The sequence below is a fragment of the Ammospiza nelsoni genome, chromosome 31 (genome assembly GCF_027579445.1).
Source record: "Ammospiza nelsoni isolate bAmmNel1 chromosome 31, bAmmNel1.pri, whole genome shotgun sequence".
NCBI classification, from domain to species: domain Eukaryota; kingdom Metazoa; phylum Chordata; class Aves; order Passeriformes; family Passerellidae; genus Ammospiza; species Ammospiza nelsoni.
Genome location: NC_080663.1, coordinates 89,830 through 109,186, shown reverse-complemented (window position 1 = coordinate 109,186; position 19,357 = coordinate 89,830). Strand labels below are relative to the sequence as shown.

The window sequence follows — 19,357 nt, the reverse complement described above, 5'->3', positions numbered from 1 at the left end:
CGCGACTGTCGTAAAACCGGCCGTAAAGCGCGACTGTCGTAAAAGGTGCCGTAAAGCGCGACTGTCGTAAAACCGGCCGTAAAGCGCGACTGTCGTAAAAGGTGCCGTAAAGCGCGACTGTCGTAAAAGGTGCCGTAAAGCGCGACTGTCGTAAAAGGTGCCGTAAAGCGCGACTGTCGTAAGAGGTGCCGTAAAGCGCGACTGTCGTAAAACCGGCCGTAAAGCGCGACTGTCGTAAAAGGTGCCGTAAAGCGCGACTGTCGTAAAAGGTGCCGTAAAGCGCGACTGTCGTAAAAGGTGCCGTAAAGCGCGACTGTCGTAAAAGGTGTCGTAAAGCGCGACTGTCGTAAAAGGTGCCGTAAAGCGCGACTGTCGTAAAAGGTGCCGTAAAGCGCGACTGTCGTAAAAGGTGCCGTAAAGCGCGACTGTCGTAAAAGGTGCCGTAAAGCGCGACTGTCGTAAAACCGGCCGTAAAGCGCGACTGTCGTAAAACCGGCCGTAAAGCGCGACTGTCGTAAAAGGTGCCGTAAAGCGCGACTGTCGTAAAACCGGCCGTAAAGCGCGACTGTCGTAAAAGGTGCCGTAAAGCGCGACTGTCGTAAAACCGGCCGTAAAGCGCGACTGTCGTAAAACCGGCCGTAAAGCGCGACTGTCGTAAAAGGTGCCGTAAAGCGCGACTGTCGTAAAACCGGCCGTAAAGCGCGACTGTCGTAAAAGGTGCCGTAAAGCGCGACTGTCGTAAAAGGTGCCGTAAAGCGCGACTGTCGTAAAAGGTGCCGTAAAGCGCGACTGTCGTGAAAGGTGCCGTAAAGCGCGACTGTCGTAAAACCGGCCGTAAAGCGCGACTGTCGTAAAACCGGCCGTAAAGCGCGACTGTCGTAAAAGGTGCCGTAAAGCGCGACTGTCGTAAAACCGGCCGTAAAGCGCGACTGTCGTAAAAGGTGCCGTAAAGCGCGACTGTCGTAAAAGGTGCCGTAAAGCGCGACTGTCGTAAAACCGGCCGTAAAGCGCGACTGTCGTAAAACCGGCCGTAAAGCGCGACTGTCGTAAAAGGTGCCGTAAAGCGCGACTGTCGTAAAAGGTGCCGTAAAGCGCGACTGTCGTAAAAGGTGCCGTAAAGCGCGACTGTCGTAAGAGGTGCCGTAAAGCGCGACTGTCGTAAAACCGGCCGTAAAGCGCGACTGTCGTAAAAGGTGCCGTAAAGCGCGACTGTCGTAAAAGGTGCCGTAAAGCGCGACTGTCGTAAAAGGTGCCGTAAAGCGCGACTGTCGTAAAAGGTGCCGTAAAGCGCGACTGTCGTAAAAGGTGTCGTAAAGCGCGACTGTCGTAAAACCGGCCGTAAAGCGCGACTGTCGTAAAAGGTGCCGTAAAGCGCGACTGTCGTAAAAGGTGCCGTAAAGCGCGACTGTCGTAAAACCGGCCGTAAAGCGCGACTGTCGTAAAAGGTGCCGTAAAGCGCGACTGTCGTAAAAGGTGCCGTAAAGCGCGACTGTCGTAAAAGGTGCCGTAAAGCGCGACTGTCGTAAAAGGTGCCGTAAAGCGCGACTGTCGTAAAAGGTGCCGTAAAGCGCGACTGTCGTAAAACCGGCCGTAAAGCGCGACTGTCGTAAAAGGTGCCGTAAAGCGCGACTGTCGTAAAACCGGCCGTAAAGCGCGACTGTCGTAAAAGGTGCCGTAAAGCGCGACTGTCGTAAAAGGTGCCGTAAAGCGCGACTGTCGTAAAACCGGCCGTAAAGCGCGACTGTCGTAAAAGGTGCCGTAAAGCGCGACTGTCGTAAAACCGGCCGTAAAGCGCGACTGTCGTAAAAGGTGCCGTAAAGCGCGACTGTCGTAAAAGGTGCCGTAAAGCGCGACTGTCGTAAAAAGGTGCCGTAAAGCGCGACTGTCGTAAAAGGTGCCGTAAAGCGCGACTGTCGTAAAAGGTGCCGTAAAGCGCGACTGTCTTGAAAGGTGCCGTAAAGCGCGACTGTCGTAAAACCGGCCGTAAAGCGCGACTGTCGTAAAACCGGCCGTAAAGCGCGACTGTCGTAAAACCGGCCGTAAAGCGCGACTGTCGTAAAAGGTGCCGTAAAGCGCGACTGTCGTAAAAGGTGCCGTAAAGCGCGACTGTCGTAAAAGGTGCCGTAAAGCGCGACTGTCGTAAGAGGTGCCGTAAAGCGCGACTGTCGTAAAAGGTGCCGTAAAGCGCGACTGTCGTAAAAGGTGCCGTAAAGCGCGACTGTCGTAAAAGGTGCCGTAAAGCGCGACTGTCGTAAAAGGTGCCGTAAAGCGCGACTGTCGTAAAAGGTGCCGTAAAGCGCGACTGTCGTAAAAGGTGCCGTAAAGCGCGACTGTCGTAAAAGGTGCCGTAAAGCGCGACTGTCGTAAAAGGTGCCGTAAAGCGCGACTGTCGTAAAAGGTGCCGTAAAGCGCGACTGTCGTAAAAGGTGCCGTAAAGCGCGACTGTCGTAAAAGGTGCCGTAAAGCGCGACTGTCGTAAAACCGGCCGTAAAGCGCGACTGTCGTAAAACCGGCCGTAAAGCGCGACTGTCGTAAAAGGTGCCGTAAAGCGCGACTGTCGTAAAAGGTGCCGTAAAGCGCGACTGTCGTAAAAGGTGCCGTAAAGCGCGACTGTCGTAAAAGGTGCCGTAAAGCGCGACTGTCGTAAAAGGTGCCGTAAAGCGCGACTGTCGTAAAAGGTGCCGTAAAGCGCGACTGTCGTAAAACCGGCCGTAAAGCGCGACTGTCGTAAAACCGGCCGTAAAGCGCGACTGTCGTAAAAGGTGCCGTAAAGCGCGACTGTCGTAAAAGGTGCCGTAAAGCGCGACTGTCGTAAAAGGTGCCGTAAAGCGCGACTGTCGTAAAAGGTGCCGTAAAGCGCGACTGTCGTAAAAGGTGCCGTAAAGCGCGACTGTCGTAAAAGGTGCCGTAAAGCGCGACTGTCGTAAAAGGTGCCGTAAAGCGCGACTGTCGTAAAACCGGCCGTAAAGCGCGACTGTCGTAAAACCGGCCGTAAAGCGCGACTGTCGTAAAAGGTGCCGTAAAGCGCGACTGTCGTAAAAGGTGCCGTAAAGCGCGACTGTCGTAAAAGGTGCCGTAAAGCGCGACTGTCGTAAAAGGTGCCGTAAAGCGCGACTGTCGTAAAACCGGCCGTAAAGCGCGACTGTCGTAAAAGGTGCCGTAAAGCGCGACTGTCGTAAAACCGGCCGTAAAGCGCGACTGTCGTAAAAGGTGCCGTAAAGCGCGACTGTCGTAAAAGGTGCCGTAAAGCGCGACTGTCGTAAGAGGTGCCGTAAAGCGCGACTGTCGTAAAACCGGCCGTAAAGCGCGACTGTCGTAAAACCGGCCGTAAAGCGCGACTGTCGTAAAAGGTGCCGTAAAGCGCGACTGTCGTAAAAGGTGCCGTAAAGCGCGACTGTCGTAAAAGGTGCCGTAAAGCGCGACTGTCGTAAAAGGTGCCGTAAAGCGCGACTGTCGTAAAAGGTGCCGTAAAGCGCGACTGTCGTAAAAGGTGCCGTAAAGCGCGACTGTCGTAAAAGGTGCCGTAAAGCGCGACTGTCGTAAAAGGTGCCGTAAAGCGCGACTGTCGTAAAAGGTGCCGTAAAGCGCGACTGTCGTAAAGCCGGCCGTAAAGCGCGACTGTCGTAAAAGGTGCCGTAAAGCGCGACTGTCGTAAAAGGTGCCGTAAAGCGCGACTGTCGTAAAAGGTGCCGTAAAGCGCGACTGTCGTAAAAGGTGCCGTAAAGCGCGACTGTCGTAAAACCGGCCGTAAAGCCCGACTGTCGTAAAAGGTGCCGTAAAGCGCGACTGTCGTAAAAGGTGCCGTAAAGCGCGACTGTCGTAAAACCGGCCGTAAAGCGCGACTGTCGTAAAAGGTGCCGTAAAGCGCGACTGTCGTAAAAGGTGCCGTAAAGCGCGACTGTCGTAAAAGGTGCCGTTAAGCACGACTGTCGTAAAAGGTGCCGTAAAGCGCGACTGTCGTAAAACCGGCCGTAAAGCGCGACTGTCGTAAAAGGTGCCGTAAAGCGCGACTGTCGTAAAACCGGCCGTAAAGCGCGACTGTCGTAAAAGGTGCCGTAAAGCGCGACTGTCGTAAAAGGTGCCGTAAAGCGCGACTGTCGTAAAAGGTGCCGTAAAGCGCGACTGTTGTAAAGCCGGCCGTAAAGCGCGACTGTCGTAAAAGGTGCCGTAAAGCGCGACTGTCGTAAAAGGTGCCGTAAAGCGCGACTGTCGTAAAACCGGCCGTAAAGCGCGACTGTCGTAAAAGGTGCCGTAAAGCGCGACTGTCGTAAAACCGGCCGTAAAGCGCGACTGTCGTAAAACCGGCCGTAAAGCGCGACTGTCGTAAAAGGCCCTAGGTAGGTTCTAGATACAGTTCTAGGTCTAGTTCTAGGTGCGTTCTATGTATGTTCTAGATGTAGTTCCGTACACTGAATATGGTCTGGGTGTGGTCTAGATTACGTTATAGGTGCATTCTAGACTGCGTTCTAGACTGCGTTCTAGACTGCGTTCTAGGCATGTTCTGGGTTACGCTCTAAGTTTGTCCTAGAGCGCGTTCTAGGTACGTTCTAGATTGCGTTCTAGGTGTGTTCTAGATTGCGTTCTAGGCATGTTCTAGATTGCGTTCTAGGTGTGTTCTAGATTGCGGTCTAGGTGTGTTCTAGATTGCGTTCTAGGTGAGCGCTAGATTGCGTTCTAGGCACGTTCTAGACTCTAAATTGCGTTCTAGATTGCTTTGTATTGGCCTCTAGATTTGCGTTCTAGGTGCATTCTAGACATGTTCTAGACTCTACGAATCGTTGTAGATTGTGTTCTAGGTATGTTCTGGGTTCCGTTCTAGGTACAGTTCTAGGTACGTTCCAGAATGTTATGTTCTGTATATGTACTAGATATGTATTAAGTATGCTTCCGGATATGGTTCTAGGTATGGCTCTATGTTATATAGAATTATGTATAATATATATTAATAATCTATAATACATACAATATATAATTCTATATAATCTATATAATACAATATATAAAGTATATATTCTATTTACAAATATTAATTGGTTTCACTCCAAGTATGAATTGAATTTGGCTGCTCAGTCATGCAACAAGCTGGTCCTTCATCTGAATGGATGTGCTTGCTTGAATGCTGGCCAGTGCCTGATGGCTGGAAGGCAAATGAAACTTTCCCTCACAAAATTGTGCAGTGGTATCATGGGTTGACTGGCAAAAAATAATGTATTTTCCTATGCCCGTTTCAGTTACTGTTGATTATTTTCAGATTCAGAATAGAAGCATTAATTGTCAAAGCAAAATACCAGGTGAGAATTCTCTGAGGAAGAAGGAAAAGCCAGGCGTTTTTATAATCCCTAAAAGTTTGTTCTTTAGAAGAATCCAAACATAAACTTAACTCTTGAGCATTTATGTTTATACAATTCATTGTACTCACAGGAAATAACATTAGGAATTGATTACTGCTGGTATCACCCCCTTCATAGCTGTGTGGACTAAGTTGATTCCAGTCATGTACAGAACTTGTGGGATTTTACTTCTTCAATTGTAATTGTTGTCCCAACCTCAATTTGAACCTGAAATGTCACCAGACTATCCTTTTTAGGTTAAAATAGAAAATAAAATATTGGAGCCTTTTGACTTCAGTAGTCTAACTCTGCTGAGTTTCCAGGATCCATCTGTAAATTAGTTTGGCTTTCAGCTTCCACTGTCCATAACATGTTCACTGTTCATAATTTTAACTTCAGACAGGGAACTGATGTTCAGGCAAAAATGGATGGTTTAACACATAGCTCTAGATATAGCTCTAGATATAGCTCTAGATATATAGAATTAGATATAATATATAATAATAATATATAATATATAAAATATATAATTATATATAACAATAGATATAATATTATCTATAAAGTATATATTCTATATAAGATATATTTCTATGAATACTATATATTTATATACATATTTTCAACTGCTTCTCAGATGAAAATGATTCAAGAACACTCCTCTTTCCAGACCAGTGACAAAATTGGATTTTCAGCAGAACAAAACACGTGTGAGCTCTCAGGTGGGGAGCTCCAGAGTCCTGAGCCCCCAGCTGATTCCAGTGCTGCCTTCTGTCTAATCCCAGCCTGTGTTGGCAACCTGCCCTCCCATTTCAGCAGAAATTCAGAGAGGTGAGCTGGAGTCACTGGGCACAGCACAGTGGCTGGAGCTCATCAGCCTGTTCCATACAGAAACCAGCTCTAGCAGAGTTATTCTGCTCCTGTGGTGTGCTCAGCTGGGCTGAGGTGAATCAGTCTGTTTGAATGGATTGCCTGGGAGCATCATGCAGTAATAGTCTCAAAGTGCATTGTCACCATATCCTTACCTGCTCAAGGAAAATTCCCTGGAGCTTTGAGTGCTAAGAACATGGAGTGCATGGAGGAATGGTTTCCTTCAGGCTCTCTGGTTTCCCAATATGTTTTTGGTGGCGACTGGTTCATGGAGAGGATGAGAAACAAGTATGATGTTCTGTAGAAGAAGGTTTATTAGTTCTGTTGGTCTCTGACTATATTTCTGTTATTAATCTGTTTTAGTTAGTAATTGGACAGGTCACCTGTGCATAGGACTGGGAGTTGTTATAACTCCTCTAGGTGAGGCTGTAGCATGTTTCTTCAATCCTTGGCATAGAGAGGAGTCAATACCATGTTATTTAATGGAGGCTGAAGAGTGTTTGTGCTCCTAAAATATTTGAGACAAGGAAGATCCTGTCCATAGTGATTTGATAAAGGACAGGGATCCTACCCTTTCTGTCTGTCAGTGCTGACTCACACATGTTTGTTATTTGCACCATACCACTGCCTGTGTAGCTCTTAAGACCCCCTTAGGCATCCAGACACAGTCTGTATCTCAAACAGCCTAAAAATTCAATGATGGGATGAATTCTTTTGGAGACTATTTTTCTCTTATTAGGTTCCTATCTCAAGTGAACAAACTGCTTGATTTACAGCACTGTTGTTTGAGAGGTTCCCTTGTGTAGCTGAAGATTCGTGTAATTGCTACTTTGCAGCAAATAAAAAAAATTTCTCTGGTTCAAACTGCAATTTGACTATTTCTGATGTGTAGAGCCCATTATCAGAGCCTTGATGAGGCGCAGAACAGATTTGGATGAAAATGATGAGATTTGGATGAAATGGCCCTCCATCAGGGCAGGCTACAAAGATCCTCCTCTTTGAGGTATTGGCCCTTTTGATGCATAAAATGCATGAAAATTTGCTTGAAAAGTGCAAGTTGATGAGTAAAAGAGAATTCACAGTAATTGTAGTGAAATGAAAAAAGAAAACAGGCAAAAGCATTGGAAAGAATATGTTTAATTGCATGTAATTACTTGATGTGGGTTTCAGTCAGGGAAAAAAGGAAAAAGGAACATGCTAAATAGCGCTGGTGTGGCAATTACTCTTTGATGATTTTCTCAAATGACTGAACTTTGTGTATTATTAAAAAAAATAAAGATACAGCAACAACAAAAACAAAAAAAAAAACCCAACCAGGAAAACCACACACACTACTTTATGTTGTAAGAACTTTGCTGTATCAGTCAAAATGCTCTGCCACCTCATGATTTTTGCATGTGTAGACAAAATGAACTTTGTTTCCTGGTAATGCTGTGTCAACATGCTAGGTGGGATGCAAGTTTAATAGTTTTAACTATCAGGGTGTGAGTAAAACATTGCCTGGGTTATCTGATAGCCTAAGCACTTTGAGATGGAGCTTCTCAGTTGAACAATTTTTTGACATGCCAGGTTTGCTGACAAACAAATCTGAACAAGTTGCAGTCTGGTGAAATAAAAATACAAGAGAAGCAGAAATAGAGGTCCAATAGAGGTGGGACAAGGTTCCTAGCACTAATTCAAATGGTTTTGTCTCTAAACAAGTAATCAGACTGTGGTGGTGTTTGAGGGTCCCCAGGACAAGGGAAGAAATGACATCTGATAATGCCTCATCTTCCCTGAGGAGGCTTCCAGTAAGGAAAGGACAAATGCGGGAGTCTGGGGCTTTCCTTCTGGGAAATTGAAAATCGAGGAAGAAAACTAGATAGGGGCAAAGAAAACTGATGCTATCCTTCTGATAACAGAACTGAACTCATAAATGAATTTAGGACTGGTTCTCAGCATCTTTTAGTATTCTGTCAATGCACCTGTGACTGAGACTGGCAGTGATTTTCCCAGGTACAAAAATACAACTTCATTTCAATGTGAAGGATTAGTCAAGGTCCAGCTGTATTTTGCTTGGAAAAAAATTCTGCCTGCTATATCTGCACCAGAACAGGCTTATTGGTGGAATTCTTTTCTGCAGATGTGGCAATTTTTGGGGGGGCTGTTTTTGGTCCTAATCTGGATTATTTCTTCTGGTTTTTGTGATAACTTTCACAGATAGGCAGGTAACTGGTAGTATTCTCCCAGTCTAAGTAGGTTTCTAGGAAAATGGAGTAGTAATAAAAAAGTAGGCATAGCAAGCTAAAGAAAGAAAAGACCTGTGCTGCATCTTTGTAGCCTTTTTTTTATTTCACTGTGATGGAACACCACTCAGCTGAGTAGGGAAATATTGTCCAGTTCAGACTGTAATTGAGTAGAATCTGACTTATTTGGGGCTGAACACAAAAGTGAGGATAAATCAAGGAATTAACAAGACCGAGAGAACAGACTCTACTTTCCAAATCCCAGAGTGCCAGTGCTGGAAAGTTTATTGTAATGGAATTTCAAGCCAGGATTTCCAGGCTCAGGAGGTTTAGTTATTTTGGATGCATTTCAGATCAGCAGTGCCTGCTTGGCATGCTGTCTGCTCCTGTTGCAGCATTTAGTTTTGTGACAGGTTCTGTGTGAGAAACAAGAATGGCCCATATCAGCACACCTTGGCAGCTTTATTTCAGCTGTAGCATTTTCAAGGAGAAGTTCCACAGCTGTTATTCCTTGTAACCCTGGGCCGGTGTCTTTGCTTGAAATGGTTGAAAAGGACGTGCAAACTGAAGGCTCTTCCCATAGAAAGGTGTCAGCTCAGCTGCTGTCGCTCCCAACGTGTGCAGAGTTACAAACACAGAGCCCTGGGGCAGCAATGCCATCAGCTGGCAGTTCAGCAGTTATAATTTACCACAGGGGATGGAATGGTTTTTTTGTGAGGGTTATCTTAGCAAGGCGCTCACTGGGGGACCCATCTGTTTCTGCTCATGTGCTTCCAAGGGTGACGTTTGCTAGCAGGGCCAAAAACCCCCCGGGAAACTGCATGTGAGCACAGTTCTCAGGCGTAACCCATTGTAACTACATTTCCTCCTGTCTGTGATCTGCAGAACTCATCTGATAGGGAGTTTCTTTCCCAGTACTTTGGGTGAGTAGACTCACTAAATCCTGCTTCCTCTGTTTCTGCACTAGGGTTCATCCAGCACTGAGTACTGTGGGAATGTGTAAAATCAGAGGGGTTTGGGAAAGCTGCAAAAGGCAGGCCTCAGAGACAGCAGAACTGTGATCAGAGCTGAGCAGCAGCCATGAGATTGGTCAGCAGAAAAACTATTTAAACTGTGGAAAAGCAAGGACAAATAGAACAATGGTCTGTGTATTAACACTTGCCTAGAATGACTCCCTAAGCTACAGAAAGTTTATCTAGCAAGATATTAGGAAGTTCTAGGCTTAATACTGGAGCTCTGTGCATTGTGTTTAAGGCTCACAAGCAGGTATTGTATTTGAAATAAGCAAGCATTGTTTAACCAAAGGTACCTGTGCTTACAGTGGTTGGATAGAGCTACTGTCAATGTGCTTTTGCTTTGTGTGATTGGGCAAAAAACTGATAAAGTGAGTTGTGACATTGAGTTCTTGGTCTGCTGCCTGGGATGTGAGCTGGTGGCATCTTCCCATTGCCGTAACCATGGAATGAGGCTGATGCTGGAAAATCAAACGGCTCAAGGCAGTTCCCAGCAGCCCTGCCCTGTTTGTGATTTGTGCACAGACCCCTGCCAGTGTCAAGTACTTGGCACAGAGCTATGGTGAGAGGCACTGTGAAACTCCTGATCTCCTGCCTTCCTGCTTCCTCCCCATTTCCCTGATCCCTGAAAGCGTTTAGCCATGACAGCACTTCTCTTCACTTTAGCCATGACAGCACTGCACTTCATGTTCTAACAAGTGTTGGTTGCACAGAGGTAGTGCTGAAACTGTTGATGGTGCTGTTATTAGATGACCCCTGACACTCACCAACTAACTGAGAAACTGGAGACCATGAATTTCCCATTTCTCCTGAAATCACTTTCTTTCAGAAACTGCTGCACAGTCTTCCACACAACGCATTACTTAAAGGCAGAGATGAGAATTCAGGGAGTGGGGTCTGACTTCCAGCTGAGGTAATTGTGCAAGGCTACTGCCAGGGAAGAAGCGAGGCAATCCTGACTGGATTGAAAGCTGCCTCACTGTGAGCAACCCCTGAACCTGGAGAGAACATCTGAGTGCTTGTTAGGCTGCTGAGAGGTGGGTCTGACAGCTGCTCCTTGTGTGCATAAAGACACAGAAAGCACACAGTCCTGAGGAAGGGAAAGTTGGATGTTAATTGGCTCCGAGTGACTTCTGGTGCCAGGAATGCTCAGTATGGGATGATGCTGGGGATGTAAATGGCAGGAGAGAATTAATTGCATATTGTGAGTGAGGAAGGACTATGGTGCTCAGAAATGAGTTTAGCTTGTTTTGTTGGTTTTCTGGTAATTTTTCTAATTTGGGTTAATTTTGTGGTAGTGATTATGCCTAAATATTGTTCTAAGTCTGAAATTAGTACTGTGGTTATCTGTTGAAAAAGTTCTTAGTCTCTTATCAGGTGTTTTTTGTATATATATATTTGTATATATTTATTTAATTTAAATAAATATAAGTAAAAAAATATGATACAGAAAATATATATCTATTATTATATTAGAAGGTATTCTCTCTAATATATATAATATCTATGAATAAAATAAATAAAAATATCCATATAAATATCATTAAATTTTGAAAAATAAATTTACTTTCTAAATTTTAAATCTGGTTCAAATAAAGGGGTGTCCTTGGTTTTTATTTGGTTAGAGGCAGGAGTTTTATTTTAAATAATATAAGTAATATAGAAATGTGGATCTTAAGATAGAAATATATAATAAATATATAAAGAGAAATTGCTAAAGTATGAATATAAATTTATATATAAATATATGTAAGTAATAGGAAGAGTTGTAGTATAGAATATAAATAACATTATATGGGAATATAAATATAAAAATATGTAAATATAGTTTAAAAGAAAGGGAATGTTTTGGCTTTTATTTAAGTAGAGGCAGGGGTTTTATTTTGAATATTATAAGTGTTAGAGAAGTAAAAATCTTGACGCAGAAATATTTAATCAATGCATAAAAATATGTATAAAAATATATAAATATCTACTCGCATCAGATGTAATATAGAATATAAATTTATTTATAACTTGACATTGGTAAAGATAAATGTATAAGTAAGCAATAGACATTAATATACATTATAAATACAAATATGAATATAAAAATCAGACATAAGGATAAAACATATTTAAATATTTTTTAAAAGAAAGGGTTGGGGTCTTTTTTATTATTGGGTTAGAGGCAGGGTTTTTATTTTAAATAATATGAATGTAGATATTATTGTTATATATTTCTAAATATTGAGATATAAAATCAAGATATAAATATATATATATAAACACAAAATTTAAGTAAATATAAATAATAGGAAGAGATGTAATGGAGAATACAAATAAGAGTATACATTAGTATACATTTTAAATGTAAAAGTGAATATGAACCTGAAAAACAGAATTTTAAAAAATATTTAAATACAGTTGAGAAGACTGAGGTTCTTTTTGGCTTTAATGTGGGTAGAGGCAGGGGTTTTATTTTAAATAATGTAAGTGTTACAGATGTAAAAATCCTAACACAGAAAGATATAATAAATATATAAAGATATGAATAAAAGTATATAAAAATATAAGTAACAGGAACACATGTAACATAGAATATAAATTTATAAATAAATCGCTAAATATAAATGCAAAATCGATCATACATCAGTAAACATTTTAAATAGAAATTTGAAAAATGTTTTTTTAAAAAAATTAAATACAGTTGAGATGAAAGGGGGTTTTATTTGCCATGTATGGGGTAGAGGCAGGGGTTTTATTTTGAGTACTGTGAGTGTTACAGAAGTAAAAATCCTAACAGAAATATATACTTACTATGTAAAAATATGTATAAACATATAAAAATAAATTTAAGTTTTAGGGATATATGCAATATGGAATAGAAATGTATTCATAAAAACAAATGTATAAATGGACAGTGTACATCAATATACATTGTAAATAGAAATGTGAATATTAATATGAAAAAAATATTTTTTTAAATATTTAATTTTTTTTTAAAGAAATTGTTGAGGTTTTGTTTTGTTTTGTTCTATTAGATTAGAGGCAGAAGTTTTTTTTTTCCTCTTCCCGGTTGTTTTGGGGCATTTATTTCAGAGCAGTTTTCGGCGGGGATCGCCCCTGTTCTTTTTTGCCGTCTTCGCTGCCCGCAGCCCCGAGGCGCGCTGCGCCCCCGGCTGGGGCGGGCGGCAGTGCTGCCGCCTTGTGGGCAGAGCGCGGTACTGCAGCCCTGCACTGAGAGGCCGCCACCTTGGGAGTGGCGCGTCGCGGATGTCGCGGACTTTTGGTTGACCTTCTCAACAGGGCGGCGAAAAGGGCGGGGAAGTGGAGGACCGGGGTGGGTGACAGTGGACTGCCTGCATGGAATACCGACCCCGGCGCGGCCCCGGTGGTATTTTCTGTGACGTTTCAAGTGTACCCGACACATGCTGTGGTCTCAGCGGCGCCGCGGGCGGGCGTATTTCGGCGGGTTTGTGACAGGCATGTGGGGAAACGCCTCGCTGTGCCGGGGTCCTCTGACAGCCGCTTTCCCGCCCTGAGGGAGCCGAGCCGGGCCGAATAGTTCCGAAGAGCCGAAGAGCCGAGTGTGGGCGAAAACAGCCGAGTTTCCCCGAAGAGCCGAGTGTGGCCGAAAATAGCCGAGTTTCACCGAAGAGCCGAGTGTGGCCGAACACAGCCGACTTGAGACGAAGAGCCGAGTGTAGCCGAACACAGCCGACTTGAGACGAAGAGCCGATGATAGCCGAGTGTAACCGATAGCCGACTGTAGCCGACATTGGCCGCATTTAGACAAAGAGCCGAATATGACCGACTTTAGCCCAACCGGGCCGAGTTCAGCCGAAGAGCCGGAAAAGCCGAATTTAGACGAAAAGCCGAACCGAAACGATTTTAGACCTAAGCCGCACCAAGCCTAATTTAGCCGAGTTTATTTAAACAGAACCGAACGACGCCGCAGCACTCTGCCTGCAGAGCGCCGGTGCAGACGGCAGGGGGCGGTGTATAAAGCGAGTATAAAATATCAACTGTATATAAGAAGGAATAAAAAGCTCTGTGTCATGTGCAGCAGTAGAAAATTTCAGGCTCCCAGGGAATAAATAGTTTTCTTTCAATCATTATAGTTTTGGGTTTTTTTTTACTCCCAGGTAGCCTGAAAGTTACTACTGCTGCTTTTTGATTCTAAAGCTAGGAAGGAAAACCAAGATTACAAATACAAGAAAAAGAAAGGGAAAGGGAAAGGGAAGGGGGAAAAAAGGAAAGGAAAGGAAAGAAAGCAGGAGAGCAGAAGGGAAGGGAAGGGAAAGGGGTGAAAAACAGCGTTAAAAAAAGAAAAAGAGTTGGAGGGGAAAAGAGAGGGCATTCGGGAGGAGCGGTCCTGCCTCAGGTCCTTCCCCGCCCTGGGGCGAAGGACCCGTTTGATGCCCGGGAGGGACTGCAGCTCCCGGTGGCGGGGGACGGAGCCGTGGCTGTCAGCCCGAGACTACAACTCCCGGCAGGCCCTGCTGCCGGCGCGGCGTGTGACGCAACGGCTATCGCGGCACATGAGTGGCTACCAGCCCGAGACTCCAACTCCCGGCAGGCCCTGCTGCCGGCGCGACGTGTGCCGCAACGGCCGACGCTGCCCGGGATTGTTCTCTAAATCGGCAGTAAATACAGCTGAGTAAAATTAGCTTGGTTTTCTTCCTTCTTTTTTAACTGAATTGTTTTTATTAAAAATACTATTTGAATATGTAGAAAAAGTGGGGATGTCCTGTACTATATCCTAGCTTTTCTTGTTTATAGGGTGCTCAGAAAACATGCGTCCCTTAGAGTCCCTCAGAAAGGTTCTCAGTGCGATCTCTACCAAGGTATGTATTTACTAATAAGTGATCCCTTTAGATATTTGCCTGTGTACCTTTTCCTGTAATTCAGAGCTTGCGTTCTGTGGGTTTTATGATAAACCTGTAAAATATGTAAGAATGCTTTTGCAAGTCTGAATCGTTGAAGGCAGCAGTAAGTGGATTTAGAGCCTGTTCTTGACCAGACAACGGGAAAAAGTGTGACTTTGATGCTGAACTTGTTTTTTTCATTTTTCATTTGACTTGTCTGGAATGATTTAGGAATAGAGAGAGCTAGAAAAAGAGAGAAATAGAATTGATTATGGAGCACTCCTCAAATGCTCACCACGATTCAGTGTAGAGCCGAAGTGAAGGGTGATGGAACAGAGCTCTGTGCTTTAGAAGGAAATAAATTTAAACCTGACCTCCGCACAGAGTCTCACTAACTTCTTTTGTTTTAAAATACAAAATATTATTAGGAAGTGTTGGAAGTTAGTGTTTTGGGAAAGAAACGGCAGTTCCACAGAACATTCCATTTAACAGAGGCTCTGGGAACGATTCATGTTGTAACTGCTGTCACTGCAATCAGTTGGTGGTTCAGCCTTGAAATGTGCACTTGCCCTTCTATAAAGCACTGTTTTGTTTGCCTTTCAGTGCTATGAGTCTTGATAAATTGGAGAAGAGCCCAAGAGAAATTTTTCATCCCTTGATATAAAAGGTAGGAAGTGACTTTTTTTGGTTTGGTTCTTTTTCTTTATTATTTCCTGGAAATAAAAGTAATTAAGTATAGGTACTACTGGTTTGTTTCTTCCAGTAGCAGATGATAACAATAGCAGTAGTAATAGTAAAAATAATAATAGAAATAATAATAATAGCAATGTAATACTACCTAAACTGTCTTTATCCATTGAACTGGCCATTTCAAATCAAAACTTCTAAACACAAATCAAACCATCATCCTCGTAGAATCTTTCACAGCAGTGGGCTATAGATCCTGGTTTTGTTGACAGGATTTATTGGTTCTGGAATAGCAAGAGGGAAGTACAAGCCTAACTACTTCTAGCTCACAGACCCATCCAGTGAATACTGCTTTGTGTTTTGGTGGGCTTGTGATGACTTTGAAATCAATTGCTCATTCCAGTAAAAAAAATTAATGTTTTTTTGAACCTGACAGCAGAAATAACTTTAGGCACCAACTTAATAATAACAGATCACCAATTTAAGTTCATAATTTTATGCTGTACTATCAAAGTTTAAAGGTAAATTTTTACTTATTAGGAGATGGTATAAAGTGTATGTTCCAATGTGTTGGATGTATGCAAAGGTACATACGTACCCGAAAGTCCTTAGAGGAAACAAATTTTTACGTCTGCTGTTTGATTGTTTATCATACAATATTTGGTTTTATTTCCCAGGGATCGGTGAATTTTAACTTTGGAGTCCTCTGTGCTAAGGATGCTCAGCCTACAGATGATGAAATGTTCAGTAATGGTGAGTTTTTCACCTTCTCTTTAATTGCTATGCTGATCTGAATAAGAAAAAAACAAAAGCAAGAGAAAAAAAAAGGATGGTTTATTATTTTTTACGCTGTTATGTTTGTTTCCTCAGTATTTGCTGCAGCTCTGCGAACCCAAGCTTTGGGTTCCTTCTGTCCCACTGGGAGTTGCCCAGTTTGGTTGCATCTGGTGAAATTCACCCTGAGACCTTACAGAGCTAGCTCAAACTACGTGAGAGCCATTTGCAGTTCTCTCCAGACACCTGGAGAATGGGTGATGTTTCTGAGGGTCTGGCAAGTATACTTCTATCAAAACTCAGTCTGTGAAATTTCTGGGGAAAACCCTTCTGTGTCCTGAAGGGTTCAAACTCTGGTGAGGATCCAGTTATCAGGTGCTCACCTGGATGGTTCCAGCTCTTAAAGTGAACACTTGTACTCTTACCCTGTAGTTTACATCTATTGTATTTTTGTTATTTTGCAAGATTTTACGGCTTTGCAAAATATTGTGCGTTTCACTCTTTGGAACCTCTCAGATCGTTCTTTGGTGCAGCACCACCTCATGGGACACTTGGCTGCCGTCCTGAAGGGGTCGGTCGCTAGAATTGTAAATCCTGGAGAGTTTGTAAGTCTTCTGTCCCCAGGGAGGTACCATGCTTTGTTTACTTTTGTTCTGTTTGTTAGGCGCTGCTTCTCATTGGAAGTATGAATTTCAAACTACCCTGTTCTTATTTTAACTGTTTTCCTGGTTCTCTCCCTACGGCAGGGAAAGACTCTCGTATCCTTGTCGTCGGGCTCGGTGCTGTCCAAGAAGATGCAGAGACTAAAAAAATCATAAGAAGCAAAATATGACTGCAGGGAAAACAAGCTGGAGAGAACAAAAGGTGATATTGTTATCCTTACCCTGTATTAGAAACATCCGCTGTGCTTTGATGCTGGCAGCTGCCAGGGGCTTGTTAGCTCTTTGTAGGCAGGTGTAGGTGTTCACTTGTAGGTTTTTTCTCTGGACAAGTCAATTCAAACTTTGCTAAGCTTATATTTGCAAATTACTCTCTAGCACAGTCCAGCATGACATTTTTGAATGTTGTAAAAATACCATGTTACTTGGAAATTGCTAATGATGAGAAGCTTTAGGGAAAAATAAGATGTCAGGGTTGGGAGATGTGAGAAGAATTTTGAGGGGATGTTAGACTGAAATAAAGCACACTTGAAGCTGGACTGGCACGCTGGCAGATCCCCTATTAAACAGTAGCGCTGAGATTAGCCTGGGGGTTGCCCATTGTTTCTGTAGAAATCAATGTTTTCTGGTCTTCAGAGGTAAGCTGCTTTGAAAAGCTGGAAGGCACAGCATAGTGACAATCCGTGTGCTTCGCATTAAAAATAGATTTCAGAAGGGTCCTAGGCTTTTGTCTTTTCCTAGAAGTCGATGTAATCCTATTGAGGAGTTTTTAATTCTGTGCTGCCATGTCATCGATCAGGGCCCTGTCGTACTAATCATCATACAGATGCAAAACAAAAAATCAGACCCTGTCCCGACCACTTAGAGCCCAGAACACGATTTCCTCAGGCTGCCATTTGTGTGCCATCGGTACTCACCATGGAAGCGAGCTGGGGATCGTTGCACCCGTTGGGAACAAACCGCTTCTCGTCACACAGAAATGGAATTGGGACGACGCCTCAGCCAGCCTCTCTCTCCTGAATCTGCAGCAGAGCAGTTCCAGTCCATGCGGGCAATCCAGTTCCTGACGATCTGAGCGCACGGAGCAGCGCTCAGCTGCTGTGGGGGGCTCAGGGAGGGCAGAGTGTGCATTGTCATCTTCCTGAACCTACAGACGCGAATCAAAGTGAGAAGCCACAGGGTGGAAATCAGTCGCATATATGCTAAATAAAACTTGCAGGTTTTTTTTAAGAATTGTTTTTGCTTGTTCTTTGTTGTGCTTCTGTGCTTAGAAAACCTCCCTTTACAATCAGGTCAATTCATCAATTGAACCTTTGTTTGCAGACTCTCACTGAGCAGAATTTGTTGCAGACTCAGTGCACGCTGTGCAGGCCTCCCGGGAGTGTGAGGAGCTCACGTGTGCTACTTTTTGCTTTAGGACGCTCTGAGGTATTTATTCCTTTTGGGATACATGATGAGAATTCCCAAGAGAGGTAGTTATAAGGTATGACATCGGGAAAAAGCCTGTGTGGTTGGAATGTTGTTGCTGTCAAAAGTTAATTTTTTCTTAGCCAGTAGTTAGCTTTTTGCTTTATTTTTGTGGTATCAATATTTTATTGTTTAAAAAATTCCTTCAAAATAACTTCAGTGGTCGCCCACCAGTACCTTGTTCAGATTTGCCTATTTGCTTGTAGCTGAAATGTTCACATCTTGTTTATCATTCTATTTAAGAAACTGCTGCCCAGCCAACTAATAACTGAATATCCATCTGTCTAGGACACGGGGAGAGGATTTAGGTAATGTCTTTATTTCCAGAAAAAAGTTCCAGTGTAGTTTCTAAATAGAGGAGAAGGGGGTGAAGACTCGGGGCTCTGATGCCGTTGGGGCACCCCAAGGTCCCCAGGAGAGGGGGCCCCACTGCGGTGCAGGAGCAGGTGTGTTCTCATGTAATATTGAACAAATTATAAATATAAATATGAAAATTATAAACATGAAAATATTTTTAAAATACTTAAATAAAGCGGGTTTTCTTTATTGGTCAATAGGCAGTGTTTTGATTGTAAAAATTATAAATGCAAATAATATAAAGGTAGAAATCTAAGTTTAGAAATATATAATAAATACATACAGATAAATATAAAAATTTAAAATATCAGAAAAAATTAGTTGTAGCAGTAGATATTATACATAATTTAAATAATAATTTAAATCTATTTTAAAATTTTATATATATATCATTATTAATGCAATACATCCAAAGAAACGATAAATTAAAATATGAATGTATAATTATACAAAGTATAAATAAAAAATATTTCAGTATCCTTTAAAAGAAGGGTTTTTTTATTTATTTGGTTAGAGACGGGGTTTTTATTTGGAATAATGGAAGTATTATAGAAGTATAAAATTAAATATAGAAATATACAGTCAATATAGAAAGATATTTGTAAAAACACGAGCGAACGACGCCTCCTTCGGCCGAACCAAGGCGAGACCGGCGGAACCTGACGGCCTCGAGCGAACCGAGGCCAGGCTTGCGAGGCTGCCTGAACGGAGCCGAGCTCAGCCGAACCAAGCCCGCTGCTCTCGTGCGCGCTAATTAGCGCGAGTGCGGTCACTGCCCAATGAGCTCCTGTGCCACGCCGCGCTCCCGATCGTGTCCGTGCGATGGCCGGGCCGCCCGCGGGACGCGGCAGCGGGAGAGCCCCGAGCCGGGCGAGTTTAACGTGAGGCGGCGCCGCTTGCCCGCCGTCAGGGAGCCGAGCCGAGGCGAGCTCAGCCGAACGCGGAGAGAGCGGCTCCGAGTTGGGCCGAAGCGAGCCGAGCCGCGCCGAGGGCAGAGAGCGGCTCCGAGTTCGGCCGAAGAGAGCCGAGGCGCGCCGAGCGCACTGATCGGCTCCGAGTTCGGCCGAGGCGAGCCGGGCCGCGCAGAGAGTGGCTCCGAGTTCGGCCGAAGCGAGCCGAGGCGCG

The 19,357-nt window shown here is 43.8% G+C and overlaps 1 long non-coding RNA gene across 3 annotated transcripts; it reads left to right on the top strand.

The window, feature by feature from the left end:
* The first annotated feature begins 13,718 nt into the window (after nt 1–13,718).
* Nucleotides 13,719–17,641, top strand: LOC132085672 (uncharacterized). 3 transcript variants are annotated; one of them, XR_009420262.1, is made up of 5 exons: nt 13,719–14,267; nt 14,892–14,955; nt 15,653–15,728; nt 15,846–16,613; nt 17,208–17,641. It is a non-coding gene; the product is annotated as an uncharacterized LOC132085672 (long non-coding RNA). The 3 variants fall into 3 exon arrangements; XR_009420261.1 differs by having other exon boundaries at nt 15,653–16,613; nt 17,297–17,641; XR_009420260.1 differs by having other exon boundaries at nt 13,720–14,267; nt 15,653–16,613.
* Nucleotides 17,642–19,357: the final 1,716 nt, after the last annotated feature.